Raw genomic sequence first — 25,877 nt, forward strand, 5'->3', positions numbered from 1 at the left:
AAAGGGAGAAAACAGGAGTGGGTAGGTGGCTACTGCAACAGTCTAAGCCAGAGAGCAGGTCTCAGGCCCATAACACAACTTACGTTTTAGGAAGCTCAACTGATGATTGATGAGGTACATCCAGAATCGGACCACTGGGCACAGCTGGAATACAGATGAGCAGAGGCCTGTGTGACAGGACACTTGGGCCTCCTTCCAGCCCAGCACAGCACAGCCTCTGACTGGTTGTGTAGAAGTGAGTGGTTCTATCAGAGTTTTTATAAACACAAAACAAATCTTCCTCTTCTGCAGGTGTAAATTGCTTAGCACACGTCAGTCCTAGAGTAAATGTCCCTTCCCCAGCCACAGGGGCCTGGACAAAGGGCAGGACAAGAAAGCTTGGAGAGGCTGGAGAGGCTGAAGATAAAACTGCCTGCCCCGGCTGCCTCTCTGTGCCTCCAGCTGCAAAGCCTTTCCAGGGAATCTCTAGGGTCTGCCCGGGGCCCACTTGGTCAAACTCACCATGTAGGGTAGACAGCTCTGCAGGATCTGTCTGAGCATGACTTCTGTGACTGCAGAGAGCTGGCTAGGGAGGGGAACAGGGCATCTGAAATAACAGCAGTTATAGCTTACTGGTTACAAATGTTTCCTCCACTCCAGGGACTTGGAGTACTTGTAATAGGAGTACTTAATATATAAGTAATATAAGTACTTGGCATATATTAACTCAATTTTGTTGTTGTTCAGTCACTCAGTCGTGTCCAACTCTTTCGACCCCATGGATGGCAGCACACCAGGTTCCACTGTCCTCCACTATCTCTCAGAGTTTGCTTAAACTCATGTCCATTGAGTCAGTGATGCCATCTAACAATCTCAACTTTTGCCATCCCCCTTCTCCTTTTGCCTTCAATCTTTCCCAGCATCAGAGTCTTTTCTAACAAATCAGCTATTCACATCAGGTAGCCAAAGTATTGGTGCTTCAGCTTCAGCATCAGTCCTTCCAATGAATATTCAGGACTGATTTCTTTTAGGATTGATTGACTGGTTTGATCTTGCAGTCCAAGGGGCTCTCCAGAGTCTTCTCCAACACCACAGTTCAAAAGCATCAGTTCTTTGGCTCTCAGCTTTCTCTGTGGTCCAATTCTCACATCCATACATGAGTACTGGAAAACCACAGCTTTGACTATATGGACCTTTGTCAGAAACATGATATCTCTGCTTTTTAAAACACCATCTAGGTTTGTCATAGCTTTCCTTCCAAGGAGCAAGTGTCTTTTAATTTCATGGCTGCAGTCACCATCTGCAGTGATTCTAACTCAAATCACGATAATATTAAAAACACAAGATCACTTGACTCCCTGTACCACTACTTCCTGGCTGTGTGACCTTGTCTAACTTACATAACATCTCTGTGCCTCTCGTGTTTAATATGTAAAATGGAGTCGCTGTGCAGTAAGTGAAAGAAAGAGGTGGGCCAGAGGACATTCGACCACCTCACCAGCAGGGCTCCTGCCACCTCATAAACAGGTGGTGTCTTTTGCATTGTTCATTTTTTTTTTATGTTTGCTCATTTTTTAAATTGGAGGTTAATTGCTTTACAATATTGTGGTGGTCTCTGCCATACATCAACATGAATCAGTCACAATTATATACATCCATCCATCCATCCATCCACTCATCATCCATCCATCCATCTGTTCATCTGTGTATCCATCCTTCCAGCTACCCATCCTCCCACCCCTCCTCTGATTCATCTATCCATCCAACCATCTATGCCTCTTTTTCAGTCCTGTTCTCCAATGTATCTCCAGGTACAACTCTGTAGTGGCTGGCTCAATGTTTGTTGAATAAACAAAAGAACAAATGAATGATAATTACAAAGCAGCTTGTGTTCCCACACAGCTCACACACTCTCAATTATAGTGTAGTGTGAGAAATGATATACTGGAGATTCCACCCAGGATCTCTCATGTGAGCACAGACAAGGGACCATGCAATGTTCTCTACAGGCAGGACCACTTTTAGGGAAGACATGTGCTTCTAGCAAGAAGCTACTCTCTTCTGTTTAGAAGCCTAAATTCTGTGGGGGAGAGATCTGAGCAGAAGCTGAGATGAGAGCAGATGCTCTAGTGGTTTGCTGGGATGCAGACCATGGCCCCCAGAGAAAGCTTGGTAACCACCACTGAGCCTGGTACAATCCCCAGCTGCACCCTGCACAGTGCCCAGCCCTCCTGGCACAGCACTTACCCTGCTCACATGAGCATCCTGGTGAAGATGAGCTTGCAGTTCTGTGGAGTGAACGGGACTTGGTTCGACCTGATCTGGGGCATCTCTAAAGGAACCTCAATGGTCACATCCACCTTGGAGCCACCGAGGAAGCTGAATATCCTGGACAACACACACACAGTGAACGGGAGTGAGAGGGCTGTGTGAGCTGAGATCCCAGGGAACCTCCAGAGGGAAGACCAAGCAAGAGGCATAAGAAGTCATGGCCAGAGCACACCCTGGGTCCCAGGCCAGTTCAGTTCAGTTCAGTCGCTCAGTCATGTCCGACTCTTTGTGACCCCATGGACTGCAGCACACCAGGCCTCCCTGTCCATCACCAACTCCCAGAGTTTATCCAAACTCATGTCCATTCAGTCGGTGATGCCATCCAACCATCTTATCCTCTGTCATTCGCTTCTCCTCCTGCCTTCAATCTTTCCCAGCATCAGGGTCTTTGCAAATGAGTTAGCTCTTTGCATCAGGTCTGGGGGCAAATCATGACTCCCCTTCTCTACCTCTGCAGCTCAGGCAACCCTCCCCTCCCAGAACAAATGTTTAGGGCTGCTCTAAAGGTTTCCCTGAAGCTTGGAAACAAGCACTGGCATTTGTGGGTGAGAGACGTGGTCCAAATACATATTTTTTAGTGATGCCTGCTGTTCCATATGTGGGCTTCCTGGGTGGCACAGCGATAAAGAATCCACCTGCCAATGCAGGAGATGCAAGAGATGCAGTTTTGATCCCTGGGTCGGGAAGATCCCCTGGAGTAGGAAATGGCAACCCACTCCAGTATTCTTGCCTGGAAAATTCCATGGACAGGGGAGCCTGGAGGGCTACAGTCCATGGGTCGCACAGAGCCAGACATGACTGAGCAACTGAGCACAGCACACGGCACAGCTATTCCGTGTGTATTTTTACTTAATTTTGGTTTTGAATATATATTTAAAAATAAGTTAAATGCTTTCACTTTACTTTTGCATAGGTAATACATTTTTATGGCTCAAGAGTCAAAATAGAAAGTGTGCAGTGCCTCCCACCGTATACATCTACACTCCCACACATGCAATTTAATCTAATCTCTCTGAGCTTTTGTTCCTATTCTATATAATGCTCATGATAGCAATACACCTCTTCTGAGATTATGGTGAAGAATATATGAGATAATTCACGAATGCCCTTAGCATTGGAATATATTGCCCTGGAATATATCAATATTGAAAGTGAATTGCTCAGTCGTGTCCGACTCTTTGCAACCCCATGGACTATAGAGTCCATGGAATTCTCCAGGCCAAAATACCAGAGTGGGTAGCCTTTCTCTTCTCCAGGGGAATCTTCTCAACCCAGGAGTCGAACCGGGGTCTCCTGCATTGCAGGCGGATTCTTTACCAACTGAGCTATCAAGGAAGCCCAATATCAATATTGGTACTCAATAACAGTAATGTTGTCATCATCTCATCATCTCTTTGGCAGGCAATTTGGCAGTACTTGCCAAAATCTATAAATTATACTTCTGAGAATTTCTAAGTAAATAATTGAGGCTATGAACAAAGATTTGTTAGTCAAGATATTAATCACAGAGTTCTTTATAAGAGTGAAATTGGGAACAGCTCAAGCATCTGACAATAGAAAGATGGTTAAAATGTATCATTGTACAATGATGTGATGGAATAGTTACTGACATTCAAAATGACACTGAAAGAATTCTGGGAAGAACAGCCATTGTCTCTGGGTTGTAAATTTGGGTTTATGCTTTAACTTTCCCTTCCCCCAAGTTTGTTATAATAAAGAATGCAAAAATGGCAGAAAAAATAATAGATCTACTCTCACAGCTGTCTTACTGTTAACAGTCATCCCTAAGGAGCTGATGTGTTTAGGCAGATACTGTGAAGATTTCCTGGTCAAGGATACATGTAGCCAAGGAACATTGTGCTGATACTGAAAAACTGTCTACTACCTCCAGGAATTCGCTTCCATGCCCCACTTCTCTAGCTATGAACATTACTCATCTTGGGAAACTGTCAGTCTGGTCTGAAATTGCAGTTGGAAGTGGTTTAAAGGATAGACCTTCCATGATACCCGGATGATATCAAAGTTGATGATGTTGAGCCTACAGAATGGGAAGGGTGAGAGAAAGTGAAAAAGATGTTCCCAGGCCTCTCAGCTCAACATTCAAACTGCAGTGTGGCCTTTCTTCCATCCTGAGCCCTCCCATCCTTAATCTAGATTTCCATTCTAAGTCCCATTCCTACTAGCTCTAGATAAGGAAAGCATAAGCCAATAACAGATGGTTTCAGTTAACTGGAGTACTAAAGGAGACTTAGGACATCAAATCCAAAGCATCAGTTGGTAACTAAGGTATTAGCTTATAATAAAGATGCTGTTTTGATCACTGGGGTATTAAATAAGAACTAAGGTTTCAGTAGGAAGGGCTTCTGTTGTACCCCTTTCCAGGGCTATTTGTAATTCAGTAGGGGCTCAGACAAGACTATATAAATCCAAAGTATGACATCATAACGGGAGGATACTGGGTGCTAGGTTGACAGTTTGGAGAAGAAAGTGAAAGTGAAGTCGCTAGTCGTGTCTGACTTTTGCAAACCCATGGACTGCAGCCTACCAGGCTCCTCTGTCCATGGCATTTTCCAGGCAATAGTACTGGAGTGGATTGCCATTTCCTTCTCCAGGGGATCTTCCCGATCCAGGGATCGAACCCAGGTCTCCCGCATTGTAGACAGACACTTTACCATCGGAGCCACCAGGAGAAAGAAATATCCAATGTTGCCTTCTCAATGTCAACTTTATACACAGGTAAGTGAGATCTGAAACTCACAGCAGAGAGTGATATCTTTCAAATACCTGGAACCTCTACTAACCAATGCTTTGGGGGAACTACTTTATAGCTTAAGGACTCAAACTCACCAGCTGTTGAGTTTCCCAAAAGGAACCATACTCTTTAGAACATCATTGATGTCGTCAAGACTCCCATAGCTACAGACGCCCCCTAGAGAACCCTTGCAGAGCAAGCCTTCCAGAGCCAAGGACCCAGCTGCCCCCAGAAGGTGATCTTTGCCAGCAGGTAAGGTCTTGCTGCCCAGGAGGATCTTAAGTAGCCTTTCACGCTCCCTGATCAGATGCTGGTTGTTGAGAAAGTTGGCTCCCAGCAGCCCTTCCTGAGCCAAGATGTCTTTGTTGAGAGCATTTGTTTGGCTGGGAGGGTTTCCAGATCCCATTCCAGTGCCTCCTCCTAGATTGTCATGAGCCAGCGGAAGCAATGCATTGCTGTTGACTGGTGTCCCATGTTGGGGAGTCTTGCCATCCACTGGGGTTCCCATGTGGCCAATGTTTCCTCATTTTACTTCTCCAGTGGAGCCAGAGTGGTCAGAGTTGCCATGTCCTGACTGTCCATGACCTAAGGATGTCCCAGCCTCAGACCTGCCATGATGATTATGTGACCCGCTTCCAAAGCGACTGTGGCCAACAGTTATTCCCACCCCTAAATGACCAGAATCTATGGATGACACGGTCCCTGAATGAATATGATTAGATACCTTTCCTCCAAGCTGACTGTTTCCTCCTACTGATTCAGCCCCAGATTGAACAGAGCCATCAGATGGTCCAGCCTCAAGCTGGCCACTCATCGAACCAGCCCTAGACTGACCTGATGCACCAGATGACCCAGCTCTAGGCTGATCCCGTCCACTCACTGGTCTAGTTTCAAACTGACTAAGATGACGAGATGACCCATAATCAGACTGGCCATTGCTTCCAGATGATCTTGCCTCAAACTGATTGTCACCAGCAGATTTTTCAGGCCCAGGCCAACCATTTGTTGCCCTTGCCCCAGACTGGTCATTCCCTCCAGATGACCCTGTCCCAATTTGACTATACCCAGTCGATGACCTATTCCTAGTCATTAACCCTGTCCCCAACTAATCCAAACCACCAGATTTCCCTGACACAGGATAATCATCACTGGCTCTGTTACAGGTTGACTGTAGCCACTAGATAACCAAGCCCCAGATTGTCCATTTATTGACCCTGTCCCAGGCAGACCATAACCCCTAGCAGATCCATCCCCAGCTGGATCATTCATTAACCCTGCTACAGATTGACCCAAACCACCAGATGATTTAGCCCCAGACTGACCATAATCATTAGATGACCTACCACTAGTCTGACCCCTCACTAAACCTGTCCCCAACTGACCCCAAACCCTCAATAATTCAGACTCAGACTGACCACTCACTGACTCTGTCCTGGACTGACCATACTCTCCAGATGACCGTCTTTCCACTTGATCACAGATACTATGTGACCCAGTCCAAGTTTGAACACTTATTAACCCTGACTCTGACTGACCAAAACTACCAGGTTTCCTTGACCCAAGTTCACCATTTATTGACCCTTCCTCAGATTGACTAAAGCCAAAACCACTAGATGACCCAGCCATATAGACTGACCATAATTGCCAGGCATGGCTGCCCCAGATGTGAGACCGCTTCCTCAAGGAACACCTGCATGATGGTCTCTGCCTGAGACGCCCGTACCACCCATGTTCTTACTGCCAGGGTGGGAGAGCAACGTGTGGTCAGAGTAGCCATGGCTCATCCTACCCTCTCGATCAGACTGTCTGGAGGGCTTCCCTCCTTCATGGCCTGAGGATCCTTGGCTGATCACAGGACTCTTGTCAGCAGAGTCTCCACCGCTCATTTCACCTTGACCAGGGTTATGTATGGCGGCCTGATTTGTCACGTACGTTCTCATGGGTGGAACTGGAGTGGGCGAAGCCGTTCTCACCGGGGGTGTGGTCAGCAGGTTGGGGTTCTGGGGCCAGTCTGGTCACATACTGACGTTCTTAGACTGGGCACTGTGTTCCCCGATGTCTTCAGTGTCAGTGTCCTTCAGATACACGAACTTCTGGTCATACTCAGGGAAGCTTTGGTCTTGGAAGTGGATGGCTCCTCTGCTACTTGAAGGACTCCTGATGGCTCCAGCCTGCTGGTTGTTCCCACTGAGAAAGCCGGGGCTAACCACACTATCACTGCCAAGCACCTGGCCAGGCTTGAGAAGGAGACCTCCACTTCCACTGCCTGCTGGGATAGACACATGGGTGAGTCCAAGACCTCCCCTTCCCCCATAGAGACGTAGGACTATGGCGCTCAGCTCAGAACCCATTCTGCGGCCACAACTAGGAACCAGGATAAGGATCACCCTCGCAAGTTCAGAACAGAGATTCAACCTCTCGCTAGTTTCTTTTTTTTTTTTTCCTGCACGACGCTGCTTGGGGGATCATCAGCGATTGAACCCACACCCTTGGCAGTGAGAGCACGGAATCCTACCAACTGGACCACCAGGAAATCCCCTCATAAGGTATTTTTGAGCACTTGACCCAGGGGGCAATGACAACTGAGATACAAGGTGACCACATTTGGGCCACCTATGGTGGAAGCGAGAAAATGATGAGACTGAGGATAAGTGCTGCAGTCTCATAGGGTGAAGCTATTTAGTGGTTGACAGCTGCCCAGATCTTAGTTTTAGGATCCCAGGAGATCCAAGGGACTTCTAAACTCTGAAATGAGCAGATGACATCTCTCCCCTTTTTATAAATCAATTTTCTTTTTGCTAACTACTGTGTAGGGGAGGTTGCTGTTTCTTGCAGCCAAAGAGTGTGCTGTGCTGTACTCAGTCACTTCAGTCATGTCCAACTCTTTGCAACCCTATGGATTGTAGCCTGCCAGGCTCCTCTGCCCATGGGATTCTCAGGCAAGAATACTGGAGTGGGTTGCCATGCCCTCCTTCAGGGGATCTTCCTGACCCAGGGATTGAGTCCATGTCTCCTGCTCTCTTGCATTGCAGGTGGATTCTTTACCCACCAAGCCACCCAGGAAACCCACAACCAAACAATCCCTAAAGACAAAAATTGGCACAAGAAGTGAGGTTCCAGATAAGAAGACTTCAGAGAAAACATGGACCAGGCTGTGGTCGAGGCATACGAGGGGTTTCCAAAGAGCTCTTCATTAAAGATTGGGAACTACAAGCCCATGAGGTGTGGTTTCAAAGCAATTGTTAAACTTTCACTTGCAATTTCATGGGACTTAGATCATCAGAGATTAAAGCTAGAAAGATTTACCTGGGAACTAAGTATAAGAATAGGAGATTATGGTGGGAAGGGTAAATTAGGAGTTTGGGATTAACAGATACACTCTAAATAAAATAAAGTTTATTCAGTCAAGTCCAACTCTTTGCAACCCTATGGATTGTAGCCTGCCAGGCTCCTCTGCCCATGGGAGAGGGCACAGGGATCTGTAATCAATACCTTATGATAACATACAATGAAAAAGAATCTGAAAATATATATATATATATATATATATATATATACACACACAATTGAATCACTTTGCAGTACACCTGAAACATTGTAACTCAATTATAATTTAAAAAAAAAAAAAAGAAGACTATGTGAGACAGCAGAGAGGTGATGTGTGGTTTATATTAAATATATGTTCTAGACCCCCAAAGGTGATCTGAAAGGGATTAGGCACCTCTGGGGAAGGCAGTGGACTTCCAAGTGCCTCCTGTATCACTTTGCAAATCTAAGAACCTCTAAGGAACTGACTTGGTGGCAGGTGCTAGCTTGTCCAACAGAGGTGAGTTTGTTTCTTCTAGAATCGCCTTGGAAGGAGCTCCAAGGAAGGATGGGATGACTTACCTGTTTGGGAACTGGAGCCTCCAAACTGAGCAAGACTTGTACTAAGCAGGCAGCAAGGGAGGAGGAGAGCCCACAGAAACATTCCCATGATCGCTCTAGGCTCCTATGGAAACAATGGTTGGTCAATAGGGCAACACTGATCTGGGATCCAGGAGCCTGGCCATCTCATCCAATCTTCCCCATCACTTTCATTTGGGGCTTAATCAAGCCACTCAATTTCTCTGAGCCTCCATTTCTTTATTTGTAAAGCTGGAAATTTTACTTGCCCTACCTCTTGAGAGGGAAACATGATCTTAGAGAAGCACTTTTGAATGGGCAGTAAATTCTTCGGCACATGTGAATCTCATAACAGTTGGCATTTACCAAGCTTGTTATGTGCAAAATATTGTGCTAAGGACTTTGTCTGCTTCACCGTATTCATCTTCATGAGAACCTTATAAGTTCTATTATTATGCCTTTTTTTAAGGTTGATAGTTCTATTTTATTTACTTGATTAATAGCTAGTTCTTCCACTGAGCAGACATGCACATATAATGTCTCATATTTGCCTGTTTAATGCAGGGTGGGGTAAGTGAGGTGCAGAGAAGTAAAATGACTTGCTCTGGACCACACAGCTGGTAGATGGCAGTCAGAGTTCAGAGTCTGACAGGCTGGCCCAGAGCCCACACTATGGCATGATGCTTCAGCTGGTCGACGTGGTTGAGGCAGAGTCACCGTTTACATTTACACGTGCCAGGCCCCATGCTAGCTGCTTTCGCTTTACCATTTCACATAATCAGATCCTCAGACCAATACTGAGAGGCACACAGTATTAACTCCAATTTGCAGATGAAGAAATGGAAGGGAAAGGATTTGCTCAAGATCAGTTGGTGGGTAATGATAGCGAGAATTGTGAGAGATGGTTATTGCTTGAATCCGCTCTCTAATACTTGGGCTAGGGGATGAGGAAGACTGCATTTTCCAAAGATAGCCACAACTATATATTTATCTTGTCTTACGTGTTATTACAATACTCTGGCCAACTGATGTGAAGAGCTGACTCACTGGAAAAAACCCTGATGCCGGGAAAGATTGAAGGCAGAAGGAGAAGGGGACGGCAGAGGATGAGATAGTTGGATGGTATCACCGACTCAATGGACATGAGTTTGAGCAAACTGCGGGAGATAGTGACAGACCAGGAAGCCTGGGGTGCTGCAGTCCATGGGGTCACAAAGAGCTGGACGCAACTTAGCAACTGAACAGCAACGTATTATTACACCTGGGCTTCCAGGTGGCACCAGTGGTAAAGAATCTACCTGACAATGCAGGAGATGTAAGAGATAAGGGTCCAATCTCTGGGTGGGGAAGATCCCCTGGAGAAAGAAATGACAACCCATTCCAGTATTCTTGCCTGGAGAAGCCCATGGACAGAGGAGCCTGGTGGGCTACAGTCTATGGGGTCGAAAAGATTCGGACATGACTGAGCGACAGTATACACATGCTATTACAATATTACTGATACTCTCCCCACTGAGAGGTGGAGTTATCTTTCCTCTCCTTGGATGGAAGGTGGGGGCTGGGATAGGGAGAGGCTGGTGACGGCTAAAATGAATGCAGCACTACTGAAGTGATGCCCTGTGACTTCTGAGTGAGTGGAAGTTGATAAGTTGTGTCTGAATCTTTGGGACTACATGGATTGTACAGTCCATGGAATTCTCCAGGCCCGAATACTAGAGTGGGTAGCCCTTCCCTTCTCCAGCGGATCTTCCCAACCCAGGGATCAAACCCAGGTCTCCCGCATTGCAGGCGGATTCTTTGCCAGCTGAGCCACAAGGGAAGCCCCTGTGACTTCTGAAGCTAAGTCATTAAAGAGACAGAACTTCTCCTCACTCTCTGAAGGCACTTGCCCTTGAACCTCAGTCCCTGTATTGTGAGGAAGCCCAGGCCAAACACAGAGCCCATGTATAGGAGCTCCAGCCAATGGCAGCAACTCCCTCACTGGAGTTGCCTGCCCGGCTCCCGAAGGCATTTAGATATTTTTCAAAATAGACTTTGTGGAACACACACACACTGTGGATCCATCCTCAGGACTGCCGGTTGAGAAGTCAAGGCCAGACCTGTGACTAAACTGAGCTGGATGGAGGGGAAAGGGACACAGAGTCAGTATCAGAGGGTAGTAGGCAAGGGCGGACCTCGTTCACCCCGGGGGAGGGAGGAAACAGATATGGGATGGCGGGCCTGAGCTCTCCCGTGATGGTTGCTCATGACGTCTAGAACATCAGTGAGGGATTCCAGAGAGAATGGGCTGCCGCACTTCTCCAGGCCTTGGGCTGATCCGGGTGGAGGCACGAGTAGGTCCCCCTGGAGCCACGCCACAGGGCGGCATGCACAGCCATTGCCCAGGAAAGGGAACTTGTTTGGGGGCTGAGTGCACTCCGGGGGGAGGGGAGGGAGGTGAGAGGAGAAGCTTGGGTTCCTGGGGGATTTAATTTGATTTAGAGAAATAGAGAAAGCTGATAAATATAACATGGGTGGATCTCACAAACACTACTTTCAGTAAAAGAAGGCAGTCCGATTCTGCTTACATAAAGTTCAAAAGCAGACGAGACTTACCTAAGGTGACAGAGGTCAGAAGACTGGTCACCTCTGGAGGGCAGTACTGAGCAGGGTAGGGCATAAAGGTAACTTTTGGGTGGAAATATCTTGTCTCTGAGCTGGGTGTGGTTACAGGTAGATACACATATGTAAAGAATCATCAAGCTGCATTCTTTACTGCATGTAACTTAAACCTCAATTAAAAACATGAAATTAGAACTTTCCTGGCAGTTTAGTGGTTGGGACTCTGCACTTCTAATGCAGGGTTCGATCCCTGGTCAGGGAATTAAGATCCTACATGCCATGCGGTGGGGCCAAAAAATAATAAAACAAATTAAAAAAATTTTTTTAATATGTGAATTAAAGAAAGAAAGATGGTGGGTAGGCAGGAGGGGCGATCTTTGCTCCCTGAGGGCTTTGCTGCCATGCTTCCTGGGCTCTGGGGCATTTGTTTGTCCCTCTGACTTTCTCTGAAGTCAGGACACATCTGACATTGTGTTTTCTTTCTTGGTAGCACCTAGGAGGGGGTTGTCTCGTACAGCAATGCACCTTCACTAGCAGGCCGCAGATGAAGGAGGCAGGAATTATTCCTCATAAGTAGAACAAATGGAATAAGACAGCTAGGACTATCGTTGCTGCTTGCAGACACTCAGTGTAACAATCCTCACCCAGCCCCTCCCCTCGGCATCCAGCTGGCAGGACCTCCGTCCTCCTTCTCACCTGGGACAGGTATGAAGCAGCCCAAGCAGCCCTGGGAGGTGGAGCACCTGTTCTCTTTGGGGCAAACAGTGGGGTCCATGCAACAGCTGGGCCATGTACTGGGCCCCTCCTGAGAGCCAGGCACTGCTCAGCACCCACCTCAGGTCATTTCCGGTGTCCCCTCCTCCCAGGTGGGGGATGTTCTGTGTCCGTAATATTTACCATACATGAGCAAAACAAACACAGATCTTTGGTCTCTGGACAAGTGGGCTTTGAGTTCCCTCAGGCATGACGTTGGCTGTTTCACAGGCATGATATATTAAAGGTCGAGGGAAAACATCTAAGGAAAAATGTCTATTCAGGTCTTCTCAGTTTTTAATTGGATTACTTCTTTTTTGGTAACAAATTGTGTGAGCTGTTGTATATTTTGGATATTAACCCCTTATCAGTCATATGATTCGCAAATATTTTCTCCTATTCAGTAGATCGTCTTTTTGTTTTGTTAATGGTTTCCTTTGCTGTGCAAAAGCTTTTAGTTTGGTTTGGCCTCATTTGATTATTTTTGCTTTTATCTTTTTTGTCTAAGGGGATAGATCCAAAAAGTTACTGGTATGATTTATGTCAAAGAGAGGTCTCCCTATGCAAGATATGAAGGCAACCTAGGTGTCCATAAATAAGTAAATAGATAGAGGATGTCACACACACACACATACACACACACACACGTTTATATGAATATTACTCAGCCTTAAAAAAGAATGGGATAATGCCATTTGCAACTATATGGATGGACCTAGAAAGACTTTTTATTTTACTTTCTTAGTGAAATAGACCAGAGAAGGCAATGGCACCCCACTCCAGTACTCTTGCCTGGAAAATCCCGTGGACTGAGGAGCCTGGTAGGCTGCAGTCCATGGGGTCGCGAAGAGTCAGACACAACTGAGCGACTTCACTTTCACTTTTCACTTTCCTGCACTGGAGAAGGAAATGGCAGCCCACTCCAGTGTTCTTGCCTGGAGAATCCCAGGGACAGGGGAGCCTGGTGGGCTGCCGTCTATGGGATCGCACAGAGTCAGACACGACTGAAACGACTTAGCAGCAGCAGCAGCAGCAGTGAAATAGAGAAAGACAGATGCTCTGTTATCCCTTGTATGTGGAATCTAAAAAAATAAAACAAAGGCATGTATATAACAAAAGGGAAACGGATTCGCAGACACAAAGAACACACTAATGGTCACCAGTGGGAAGCGGCAAGAGAGGGGTAAGGTAAGGATATGAGATTAAGGATTAAGAGATACAAACCACTATGCATAAAATAGATAAGCAACAAAGATATATTGTACAGAGAAGAGAAATATAGCCATTATTTCGTAATAACTTTACATGGAATACAACCTATGAAGTACTGAATCACTGCGTTGTACACCTGAAACTAATATTATAAATCAACTATACTTCAATTTAAAAAAAAAAAAAAAAAAAGGTTGAGGGTTCCCATTTTGCAGACCTAGAAACTGAGGCGGAGAAGGCAATGGCATCCCACTCCAGTACTCTTGCCTGGAAAATCCCATGGATGGAGGAACCTGGTAGGCTGCAGTCCATGGGGTCGCTAAGAGTCAGACACGACTGAGCGACTTCACTTTCACTTTTCACTTTCATGCATTGGAAAAGGAAATGGCAACCTACTCCAGTATTCTTGCCTGGAGAATCCCAGGGACAGGGGAGCCTGGTGGGCTGCCTCTATGGGGTCGCACAGAGTCAGACACGACTGAAGTGACTTAGCAGCAGCAGCAGCAGCAGAAACTGAGGCCTTAGGGTCGCCTGGCAAGTCAGTGATGGAACCAAGACCTGAAGCTGGGTTCCAGCTCCTTCCTTACCTCCACCTGGCTGCTCTCTGGGCTTCTGAGTATGGGGACTGCAGCACCCTTACCTGGGATGTGGCTCCGGTCACCCAGGACTTGTGGGCATCCTCTGCTTGATCACAAAGTGAGAGCCAGGAGTGGAGATGAGCTTAAGTAGTAGGAGGGCCAAGGGGTGGGCCAGGGATGGAGGGGGTGGGCAAATGGCCTGAGGAACCTGAGCAGGGATCTGGGGAGGACTGGCCACTTCTGGTTAATACCACAGTAGGGAGGGGGATGGTGCAGAGCCATGGCTCTACCCTGGAGGCCTGAGGAGGATAAGGCCAGGAGATTGTCCGCACCAGCAACCTGGGTGGGAGCTGTGACTTCCTGAAAACACCACAAACCCATACGTGTATGTGCCTACACACCTGTGTGTGTGCTCTGTGTGTGTATGTGTCTACAGACTTGTCTGTGTGTGCGCTGTGTCTGAGTATGTGAATACGTGTGTGCACCTCTATGTGTGTGTGTATGTGTGTGTGTGTGTGTGTGTGTGTGTGGCGGGGCTCTCTGGTGTGCTCATGTCTCCAAGGGCACATCCACTAAGTTCTGGGAAGAAACCACAACTTTCACCTGATTCCCCAAGGCAATCTTCGCCCCCTGGAAATTTGCTCCCTACTCCAAGGCCACTCTCATGAAGTCTGAGTTTTCTTGGAGAGAAAAAATCGCTGACTTGGGGAATACTATCAGCCCTTCTGTGAGTGTCCCATGGTTCCTCAGAGAAATCTCAGAATTCCTAATGGGAACTGAGGGGACACTCCAAATTCCTGAGGGATGCTAACCTCTCCATATGAAATCTCCATAGTTCTATAAAATAGAGGTCTTTTATTTCCTTCTAAACAGAATTCTCGGTGTTTCCTGACAACTGGGTGTTTCCTCAGAAATACCATTGTTCCGTAAGCATGTCAGAAATAACAAATGCTAGAGAGGGTGTGGAGGAAAGGAAATCCTCCTACACTGTTTGTGGGAGTGTAAATTGGTGCGGCTACTATGGAGAACAGTATGGAGGTTCCTCAGAAAACTAAAAATAGAGTTGCCATATGATCCAGCAACCCCACTCCTGGGCATATATGTGGACAAAAGATACACATACTCCAATGTTCACAGTAGCACTATTTACAATAGCCAAGGTATGGAAGCATCCTAAGTGTCCACTGACAAATGAGTGGATAAAGAAGACGTGTGCCACTTCTTTGCAACACCACTGACTGTAGCCCGCCAGGCTCCTCTGTCCATGGGATTCTCCAGGCAAGTATATTGGGGCGGGTTGCTATGCCCTCCTCCAGGGGAGTATTCCTGAACCAGGAACTGAAACCTGCATCTCTTACATCTCCTGTATTAGCAGGTAGGTTCTTTACCGCTAGTGCTACCTGGGCAGCCCCACAATGGAATATTACTCAGCCATAAAGAAGAATGAAATAATTCCATGTGCAGCAACATTGATGGACCTAGAGATTATCATACTAAGTGAAGTCAGTCAGAAATAGATGAATACCATGTGATATCACTTTTATATGGAATGTAAAATATGATGCAAATGAACTTGTGTACAGAACAGAAACAGACTCACGGACGTAGAAAACAAGTTTATGGTTACCAGTGGGGGAGGGGTAAACTAGGAGTTGGGGACTAACAGATACACAGGACTGTATATGAAATAAACAACACGGACCTACTGGATAACACAGCACAGGGAGCTATATTCAATATCCTGCAATAAACCTTAACGGAAAAGAAGATGAAAATGAATATGTATTTTATATATAAAACTGAATTACTTTGCTGTTCACCAGAAAGTAACACAACATTGTAAATCGACTATACTTCAGTTTAGGAAAAGATGCATGGGGGAAAAGAAAGAAAAAGAATGTCAGTGTCTCTGAAGAAGACACACAAATCCTGTGGGAATTCCAGGGAACTTGTCAACGTTCCTAAGGAATCTAGATGTACCCAGGAAATTCTGGTTCTAGCTGAGAGAAGAACTACAATTTCTCTGGACATAGTAGTCATGCCAGCACTCTTCCCCTTTCCAAGGGGGCACTGAGGGAATCTGGGAGCCCACAGGCTGCACCTGGAGTCTACACCAGGATCTGAGGGTCCCCTGGGCTAGGAGCAGGACCTTGAGTGTATCCCTTCTCATTTCTGGGTCTCAGGTTCCCACTAGGTACTGGCTTTAGTGGTGCCTCCCTGATTGACAGGGTGGGTAACTTGCGAACTGCAAAGGGTGGTACCCACTGAAGGGGCTGTTGTGACCACGAGGATGGATGTCTCTGTTATTATTCACTTATCTTCACTGGGGTTCTCCTGGGGCCCATGCCCAGTAGAGAGGAATCAGAGGCAAGGCAAGTCAGAGACCCCTGACCCCCATGGGCCTCTCCTCAGCCCATTTTCTTATCCCTCCCAGGCATCCAGGCTGTCCCCAGTGCTCTCAGGTGCCACTGCTGTGGGAGCCTGGAGTCGGTCACAAGGACACGTGGGCTAGGCAGGCTGCCAGGGGAGGGCTGGCTGATCTGTGAGCTGCCTGCAGGCTCTTGGCCCATTTCACACCTCATGCAGCAGAAGGAAAACAAACAGCCCCACCAGGGTGGAATGATGCCAGGCCTGAGGGGTGAGACAGCGTGACCAGGATGAGTCAGGGGTGAGTGCGCACAGAGGAGCCAGGCAGCCCCCTGGCTGAGCCCCTTCCACCTTGGATGCCGCAGTTTGCACCGTCTGTAAGAGATGCATTAGGGGCTGGAGACGGCCATCTGGGAGGGTTATCCGCTGACAGTGGAGCAAAGCAGCCTGGCCAGCTGCCACCCCCACCTGCAGTCTGTTCATGCCCAGAGTCTAGATGCACCACTGGGGAGAGGCGGGGGAGGTGGGGGGGTGCTCCCTTTCCCTTTCTGGGGGACTTACGTGGGGCATCACTCTACAGCCTTGGAAGACACACTGTGCTTTTTAATCAGACCAAGAGTAAATTCCACAATTCTTTTTGTTTGTACTGAGTCATAGAATTTTTAAAAACCGTGTACTTCTCACACCCTTGAAGCAGAGCATACAGACATAAGTGCACACAGAGAAGCATAGAGCTGCGGGACTTGGTGTAAAGTGAACCTTCCCATGTGCTGTGGACTGAATTGTGACCACACCACCCCTCAACTGATATGGTGATGTCTTCGCTCTTGTGCTCAGAACACGACTGTATTTGCAAGCAGGGTCTTTAAAGAGATGATTAAGTTCAATGAAGTCATGAGGATCGGCCCTTAAGAGGGGCATCCTTGTGTAGCCAGGGTGCTCCATTCAATACTCTGCAATGACCTGTATGGGAAAAGAATCTAAAACCAAAGTGGATATGTATACATCCAACTGGTTCACTTTGCTGTACAGCAGAACGTAATACAGCATTGTAAATCAACTATGCTCCAATAAAAGTTAAGGAGAAAAAAAGACTGGTGTCCTTGGAAGAAGAAGTGGTTGGTGCTAAGAGAAAGTCAAGGCAGGGAACATGAAGGGTTGACAGGAAGGGAGAGAAATTTTAGACACAGAAGTCAGAGAAGGCCTCACTGAGAAACTGGCTTAGACAAGATAGCACAGGATAAAAGAAGCAGCTATAGTTATAGCTAGAGGGATGAGCAATCTGGGCAGAGGGACAGCAGTTGCAAAGGTCCTGGGGTGGGAAAGGTGTTGGTGTGTTGGAGGGATAGTTGGGAGGCCAGCAAAGCTGTCTTGACGCTGACAAGTGGGAAAAGAACAGAGAATGAGGTAGAATAGTCAAGGAGAGAGACGTACTTCTTTGCATCCACAATATGATCCACAATAAGAAAAAAATTTTCAAATCTTCCTTGAATTTAAGGCACTAAATATTTAAAATAATCTTTTAGGGACTTCCCTGAAGGTCCAGTGCAGGGGTGCTGGTTCAATCCCTGGTCAGGGAGCCAAGACTCCACATGCCTGGCAGCCAAAAAATCAAAATATATAACAGAAGCAATATAGCAATATTGTAAGAAATTTAATAAAGACTTTAAAATGGTCCACATCAAAAAGTAAAATAATCTTTTAGATTATTATTTTAGAAGAGGAAAACATTTTTCTCTACACTTCTAGATTCTTTTGATTGGTCTATTAATTAAACGGACATAAGGTAGATTAACAGAAGAAAAATGAATTTAATTATGCATATATGGGAGTTCCATAAAAATATGAGAAAGAAAAAGTGAAAGTCACTCAGTCGTGTCTGACTCTTTGCGACCCCATGGACTATAGAGTCCATGGAATTCTCCAGGCCAGAATTCTGGAGTGGGTAGCTGTTCCCTTCTCCAGGGAATCTTCCCAACCCAGGTCTCCCGCATTACAGGTGGGTTCTTGACCAGCTGAACCACCAGGAAAGTCCAACAATACTGGAGTGGGTAATCTATCCCTTCTCCAGCAGATCTTCCCGACCCAGGAATCGAACTGGGGTCTCCTGCATTGCAAGCAGATTCTTTATCAGCTGAACTACCAGGGAAGCCCAAAAATATGAGAATCAAGGCCAAATGCAGCAGATGACACCTCTGTGCCATCTTGAACTAAGGAACTGGATACTGGCCTGGGGCCCAAAGTGGAGGAGAGTAATTCACAGGACAATAAGGAGAGGAGATGTTTGCTAGTTAGATGTATACCCTGCCATAGAGTTAGGTCATTCAGATAGAAGTTATCTCTGGTGGGACTTCCCTGGTGATCTAGTGGCTAGGACTTTGTGCTCCCAATGCAGTGGGCCTGGGTTTGATCCCTAATCATGGAATGGAATGCCACACGCCACAACTAAGTTTGCATGCTGCAACTAAGAAAAAAATAGATCCTGTTTGCTGCAATGAAAGTCAAAGATCCTGCATGCAGCAACTAAGACTTGGCATAGCCAAACAAATAAATTAATTTTAAAAAATAATAGTACATACTATTTTTTTTAAGTTATCTCTGATAATAGCTCTCTCCTTGAGCCAGGCCCCCTATTTAAACTAATTAAGGGAGAGGTGAAAGTTTTTCTTGAGTCTGTCTGGTGGGCTTGATTGTCTTCAGCTCAAAATAATCTACACACCAAAGTGGGCTATTTGAGGGTCACATATTCTGCTCACCTTTGAGCTTCGCTGGTGGCTCAGTGGTAAAGAATCTGCTTGCAGTGCAGGAGACCTGGGTTTGATCCCTGGGTTGGGAAGATCCCCTATAAGAGGAAATAGCAACCCACTCTAGTATTCTTGCCTGGAGAATCCCATGGACAGAGGAGCCTGGCAGGTTACAGTCCATAAGGTTGCAGAATTGGACATGATTGAATGACTAAATACTATAATCTATTAAATTTTTAAATGACAATTTAACACAAAGTAATATTGATTGAGAAATGGATGTTTTAATGAAATGGATGGCTTTTTCCCAATTAGCTGTTTTACCTGTGAATTAATTTACTCTTCTAGAAAGCAAGGTTCAGCACCCATCAAAGACCTAATTTGCATCTTCAGAGAGTTAAGTGCCATGAATAATTCTGTATACTTTTTCAGCAAATAAACAGATAGGCATGAAAGGAGTTTTATTAAAACTGTGTTGCTCAATTCTTTGAACTGCTTTCAATGTATATGACAAAAATCACGAGGGGATGTATTATCAAAAAAGTAGGTTAAGACTAGGAGCAATAATAACACTCCTCTTTTGTTGAAAGCAAATTGAAAACCACTTGGCTTATTACCTGAACATTCCAGGATCACTCACAGCCCATTTATTCCAGGCCCTGGAGGTGATGTTTCAAGGCAAAGCTCTTGAGTAGGAACTAGAGCAAAGAGAAAAATGTTTTATAATGAAGTTCCAAAGAAACATTAGAAGAAAGAAAGGTGGTAAGATTTGTGGAAGAAGCCACTCTTGAAAAGAGGGTTCTGGGAATGAGAACATAGAAAAGTTGGGAATCAGTAAATGGATTCCCACAAAAATCCTATAAATGAACCCATGGAGAGTTTTCTTATAACTCTGCTGCAACCCACAGGACTTACAACATGGTGATGCATGGAAGATGCATCTGTGGATTCTGGGTTTAAATCCTGAGTCTTCCTTTTATTATCAGTGTGTTTTCAGACTGCTTAACTAACCTACATCTGTTTCCTCATCTGTAGAATGGGAGCAAGAATAAAGACATTAAAGAATAAGGAAATAAAGGGTTTGGCCATGTGGTACCCATCCCAAGGCAAGTGCTCAGAGGATCTTAGTTGCTATTGTGATAAGACTTTACATCTCTCTTTGGTGGTGTTTTATCACCATTTTACCATTTTTATTCTCATTAATTAGACTATCTTGGGAGTGAGGGAGCCCAAGAGGCAGGACTTCTGAATCCCACCCTCCTCAACCCAAGCAGCTCCACTCTCATCTGTTTTTCTATTTGGGCTGTCCAGAAACCCTCACTCATTTTTTCATCTTGATTATACTATACTTGATTATCCCTGGTGGCTCAGACAGTAAAGAATCCACCTGCAGTGCAGGAGACCTGGGTTCAATCCCTGGGTTGGGAAGATCCCCTGGAGGAGGGCATAGCAACGCACTCTAGCATTCTTGCCTGGAGAATCCCCAGGGACAGAGGAGCCTGGTGGGCTACAGTCACAGGGTTGCAAAGAGTTGGACACAACTAGGCTTAAGCCTTTCTATTGTACTTATTATTCCCTGGTGGCTCCGCAGTACAGAATCACCTGCAATGCAGGAGACCCAGGTTCCCTCCCTGGGTCAGGAAGATCCCCTGGAGAAAGAAATGGCTATTCATGCCAGCATTCTTGCCTGGAAAATCCTATGGACAGAGGAGCCTGACAGGCTATGGTCCATGGGGTTGCAAAGAGTTGGACACGACTGAGCAACTAAGCACAATGATAACTTATGGTGAATGATGTTGGATTCATGATCTCCGAAGAAGGAGATTTAACTTCAGGACCAGGGGCCAGGCTTGATCACTCAAGAGCCTTTGTGTAGCAGAGTTCTATTAAAGTATGAAAAGAACGCTCCTGACATAGACATCTGAAGGGGGAATGGAGAGTGCCCCACTCGCTAGTGTGACAGGACTGAGTGTGCATACACGTCAACTCACAATCCTTAGTACAGAGTTTAAGCTGAGTTGTTTTGTTGTATAATCATCAACTCTGGGCTTAAAGGGAAAAAGAAAAGTCTGTCCTTTTCTCCTTCTTGAGAACTCCTGACCCCTCTCTCCTCCTTGGGGATCCCGGACTTCTTATCAAACTACCTAGGAACTGACTTTCTCAACAACACAGCACCTACTTAATTATACTGTATTAGACTACAGTGTGATGTGATCTCATTGAGGTTGATTACCTCAATCCTAGTAGGTATTCTCATCGGTAAACTAACCAATGAGACAGTTCAGCATGAAAACCCTTTGGTGCAAAGGGTTACCCCCACCTCCTCTGGTCACTTTGCAGGGCCCTATGTTGGGGTGGGCTTAAATGTCACCCCATCATCTCTGTGGGTTAGGTTGGAAGCATGCGCACCAAAGTCAGGACAACCTGCATTTGAATCTCCGCTCCGCTCTTCCGGCACTGGGTGACCTCGAGTCCTCTCTCTGAGTCTCAGTCTCTACATCTGTAAAGTGGAGTCAGTGGCTGCATCTGCTGTGAAGTGCTGTTGTGATGCCTGAATGAATTGCATGCCAAGACGTTATCCCCGGGCCAAGCACCATCACGATGCTAGGCACAAAGTAAACTGGATCCACTGTTGTTAAGATTTGCACAAAGAGCCCCACAGGCATGATCAGGGGGCCTCAGCTGCCATTGAGCACTGCCTCTTCCTCACCGGGTAGTCCTGGCAAGTCATAGCCATTCCGTGCCTCAGTGCTCCCCCTGTGAAATGGGAATCCCAATCCCTACTTCTCCTCACAGTTCCCAGATAAAGGTCAAATGAGATCACAGCTACCACACATAACCCTCCAGTGGGAGAGGCTGCCCAAGTCTGGGAAGGGGACCTGGGGCCCTCATCTCCCACCCTGGAGAAATGACAGGGCCCAGAGGCCACGGGCTGTGTCTGGGCCAGGACTCAGCCTGGGCAAGGGTTTCCAGGCTCCAACTTGGCTCCCCAAGCAGTAGAGCTGCCTAAATTCAAGGGATGGTGGGGAGGGGAGGCTGTCCTACTCATGCACCCTGGAATACAGCAACTGCTTGGAAAATGATTGTTATACAAAGGATCAGATGTGTGGCTCCATATAGGGTTCAACTCAGTTCAGTTCAGTCGTTCAGTCGTGTCCGACTCTTTGCAACCCCATTAATCGCAGCACACCAGGCCTCCCTGTCCATCACCATCTCCCAGAGTTCACTCAAACTCACATCTATTGAGTCAGTGAGGGTAGGGAAACCATTTACCACAGATTGGGACTTGAATCCATGTGCTGGCATTTGAACCCAGTCAAAACCCTGCTTGAGACTTGAACCCACATGGATGGGACTCAAACCCAGCCAAAACCCACAGTACCCGGTTTCAGAACCTAATGAAGCTCAGGTTTTTAATGTCTCATCACAGAAAGAATTCAGTGAGCGACAAAGTGGTAGATAAGAAGTGGATTTATTCAGATACAGAGAGAAGCACACTCCACAGACAGAGTGTGAGCCATCACAGAGGGCGAATGCAGCAGCTGCGAAATGTGGCATGGTTAGTTTTTTTTATAGGCTGGATAATTTCATATGCTAATGAGTGGGAGGGCTATTCCAACTATTTTGGGGAAGGGGCGGAGATTTCCAGGATATGGGCCACAGCCCACCTCTTGGTCTTTTAACAGTGCCTTGTAACTGTCATGGGACTTGAACCCATGTGCTGGCACTTGAGCCCAGACAAAACCTCCAAGTGTGTCATTTCACGTGCTGATTCAGGATCAAGGTCTAATCTTGTCTGCCATCTTCGTCCCATTTGCTTCTAATCAGTTTATGTTGTGTCCTCGGGCTATGTCTTTCAAAAGTTGTGCCCTGCCCCTTTCTCTCCTGTTACAGTAGTGTCAGGAGCTGGGAGACTTTTCTTGGTCCGGAAACTAGGGAACAAAGACTGAACTTGCATAGGGACAACAGAACAGTTTGAATGATCCCAGCAACTTGGAGGGGTGGGTGGAGCGAGTCTGAGATGGAGGAAGAAGGCAAGTAAAGGAAGAAGAGAGAGCTCTGACAATGGTGCAGCCTGAGCAACTAGGAGAAAGATGCAGAATTCCCCAGAGGAAGGTAAATGGTCAGCTAACAGGAGAGATGGCAGCATTCAGGTTGGAGGCGGGGTGGGGCGTGAGGTCAGCTCAGGGCTCAGAACAAAGGCTCTTTATCACTGACCCCGCAGATACCCTAAGGCAACTGCCTGGTTTGTTTTTATCAAGCCCAGGCCATGCCAGCTTCTGTATTTGCTCTTTGCAGAGTCACCTCTTGCCTGGAAAGACTGGGGCTGGGAGTTGAAGGCTTGCCAACTCTGTCATATTTGGTTCATTCCTTGATGCAGGAGAGAAGGACAGACTTAATGCCTCGGGGGAGATCTCTTGGAACACCCTACAAAGAGGCCAAGCCCAACCGAGTCCAGGGCTGAGCACTGAATACCACGCCTAACCCTGGCACCTGCTTGCTCTTTCCCGCCTCAGTGTCCCTGACTGCCCAATGGGGATGGTAAACCAAAGCAATATTCCTCAGTCTTTCTGGCCGCCTGTCTGAAGCATGTTATATTCAGACTCCAGTCCCCCATCCCGAAGCTACTGAGTCAGAAGCTCTGGGGAGTGGGAGGCCTGGGAGCCTGCATCTGTACACACTGCCAGGGTATTCTGTGCTCACCAGGATTTGAGCTGCAGTGATGATAGAGAAATAGCTTTGACATGGACTCAGAAGACGTGGTCCCAACCCTGCCACGCTACTCCCAGTGTGTGGCCCTGGGCTAGTCCCTTTGCCTCTCTGGGCCTCAGTTTCCCCAGATCCAAAGTAGCATCTCTTAAAATCTGCCAGAGGGGTGGGGTTGCATTTCTTGAGCACCTGCACCCACACCTGGGTTTTTAGGTTGACTGTGACGTTGAATCACAGACACTGACTCTACTCCAGAAATCATCTTCAAAATGGGAATTTTAATCATTTGAGAGGGAGACTGGACAACACTGGTGGAGCGCCTACATCCAGTCAGGGAGCCTCGGGGCCTGGCAGGAAGGAGGTGGTGACTGAGAGCACGGAATGGCGTTCTGTGCCTAAGCTTAGACCTCGGGGCTCAGTATTGGGAAACCTCAGGAGATCAGATTGGGTGGACATCTTCTTCACAGAGGGAAGTCCTGGGAAAAAGAAATGCCAATATCCAGGTGACCAGGCCTCTCCGAGTGGCCTCCTCTCTTTCTCCAAGCCCGATTGAGGCTCCAGCCTTTCCTACTGTGGCCTGCCTTGTCCGCTTCGGCATGTCCAACACCAGCACCAGGTTCCTCCCCTTCCTCAAGAACCTTCTACAGCTGCCCACCTGCCAAATTCTTTGGCCAGCCTTCCACGCCCCCATCTCCTGCTGCTTACCTGCTTCTATCAGACCTTTTTCTCTTCTCCAAACCCTCTGGGCTTCCTTACTTCTGTGCCTCTGCTCACTGCGGTGCAATGGAAGAGAGCCAGTGAATTTCAGAGGTGGTAGGGCCACTTTCAAGGCTCTGTGACGCTGTGACATTTTGATGAAACTGGAAGGGCTCTTGTGAGTGATTTGACTAAATGAGTCAAACAGAAATGACACCATGTGACTTCCAAAACTGGATAATAAAAACATTATTCAGTTTCCATTCTGTGCCTTTGAATCCAGAATGGGGACAGGCTGTCCACGTGCAGGTGTTCTGGCCAACGGCCACTGTCAACTGCCAGACAGGTGAGTGAAGAACCCTCCAGGTGAGTCCATCCCCCAGATATCAAGTCACCCAGCCATTATTCCCAGTTGAGGGCTCACACCTTGGAGCAGAGATGAGCTGCCCTGATCCACAGAATTTATGTGGTAACTAAAACTCTAATATCACTTTGCTGACTCTATAGTCAAAGCTATGGTTTTTTCAGTAGTGATATATGGATGTGAGAGCTGGACCATAAAGAAGGCTGAGTGCTGAAGAATTGAAGCTTTCGAACCATGGTGCTGGAGAAGACTCTTGAGAGTCCCTTGGACAGCAAGGAAATCAAACCAGTCCATCCTAAAGGCAATCAACCCTGAATATTCATTAGAAGGACTGATGTTAAAGCTGAAGCTCCAATACTTTGGCCACCTGATTCGAAGAGCCAACTCACTGGAAAAGACCCTGGTGCTGGTAAAGATTGAGGGCAAGAAGAGAAGAGGGTGACAGAGAATGAGATGGTTGGATGGCATCACTAGCTAAATGGTCATGAGTTTGAGCAAGCAACAGAGAGATAGTGAAGGACAGGGAAGCCTGGTGCTGCAGTTTATGAGGTCACAAAGAGTTGGACACGACTTACCAACTGTACAACAACAACAACTAAAATTGTGCTTTATGACACAAAGTTTTGATGTGGTTTGTTACTCAAGATTAGTAGCAGAAACATCTATTAAGCAAGCTCTTTGAGGGGGACATCTAGCATTCGTTGTTTGTCCACTATAACTGAAATAGGACCTCATGGAGTTACCTGAGAAGTCTCATTGCATGTCCTGCCATGAAATCTGCTGCCTGCTCCCCAGTGCTTCAGGGAGCCCTCTCACTCCCATGCATAAAGCTGGAATCCCTGCAATTTTGAGGAGCATCCTCGGTTTATCAGGGAACCCTCAGAATCATCCCAAACTGGTGGAGA

The 25,877-nt window shown here is 46.7% G+C and overlaps 1 long non-coding RNA gene across 1 annotated transcript; it reads right to left on the bottom strand.

The window, feature by feature from the left end:
* Positions 1–510: 510 nt before the first annotated feature.
* Positions 511–24,757, bottom strand: LOC112578737. The gene is made up of 4 exons (XR_003103055.2): positions 24,618–24,757; positions 19,820–19,900; positions 2,227–2,367; positions 511–586 (listed from the first exon to the last, which is right to left on the bottom strand). It is a non-coding gene; the product is annotated as an uncharacterized LOC112578737 (long non-coding RNA).
* Between the last annotated feature and the right edge of the window lie 1,120 nt (positions 24,758–25,877).

Source organism: Bubalus bubalis, chromosome 14 (genome assembly GCF_019923935.1).
Source record: "Bubalus bubalis isolate 160015118507 breed Murrah chromosome 14, NDDB_SH_1, whole genome shotgun sequence".
Taxonomy (NCBI): domain Eukaryota; kingdom Metazoa; phylum Chordata; class Mammalia; order Artiodactyla; family Bovidae; genus Bubalus; species Bubalus bubalis.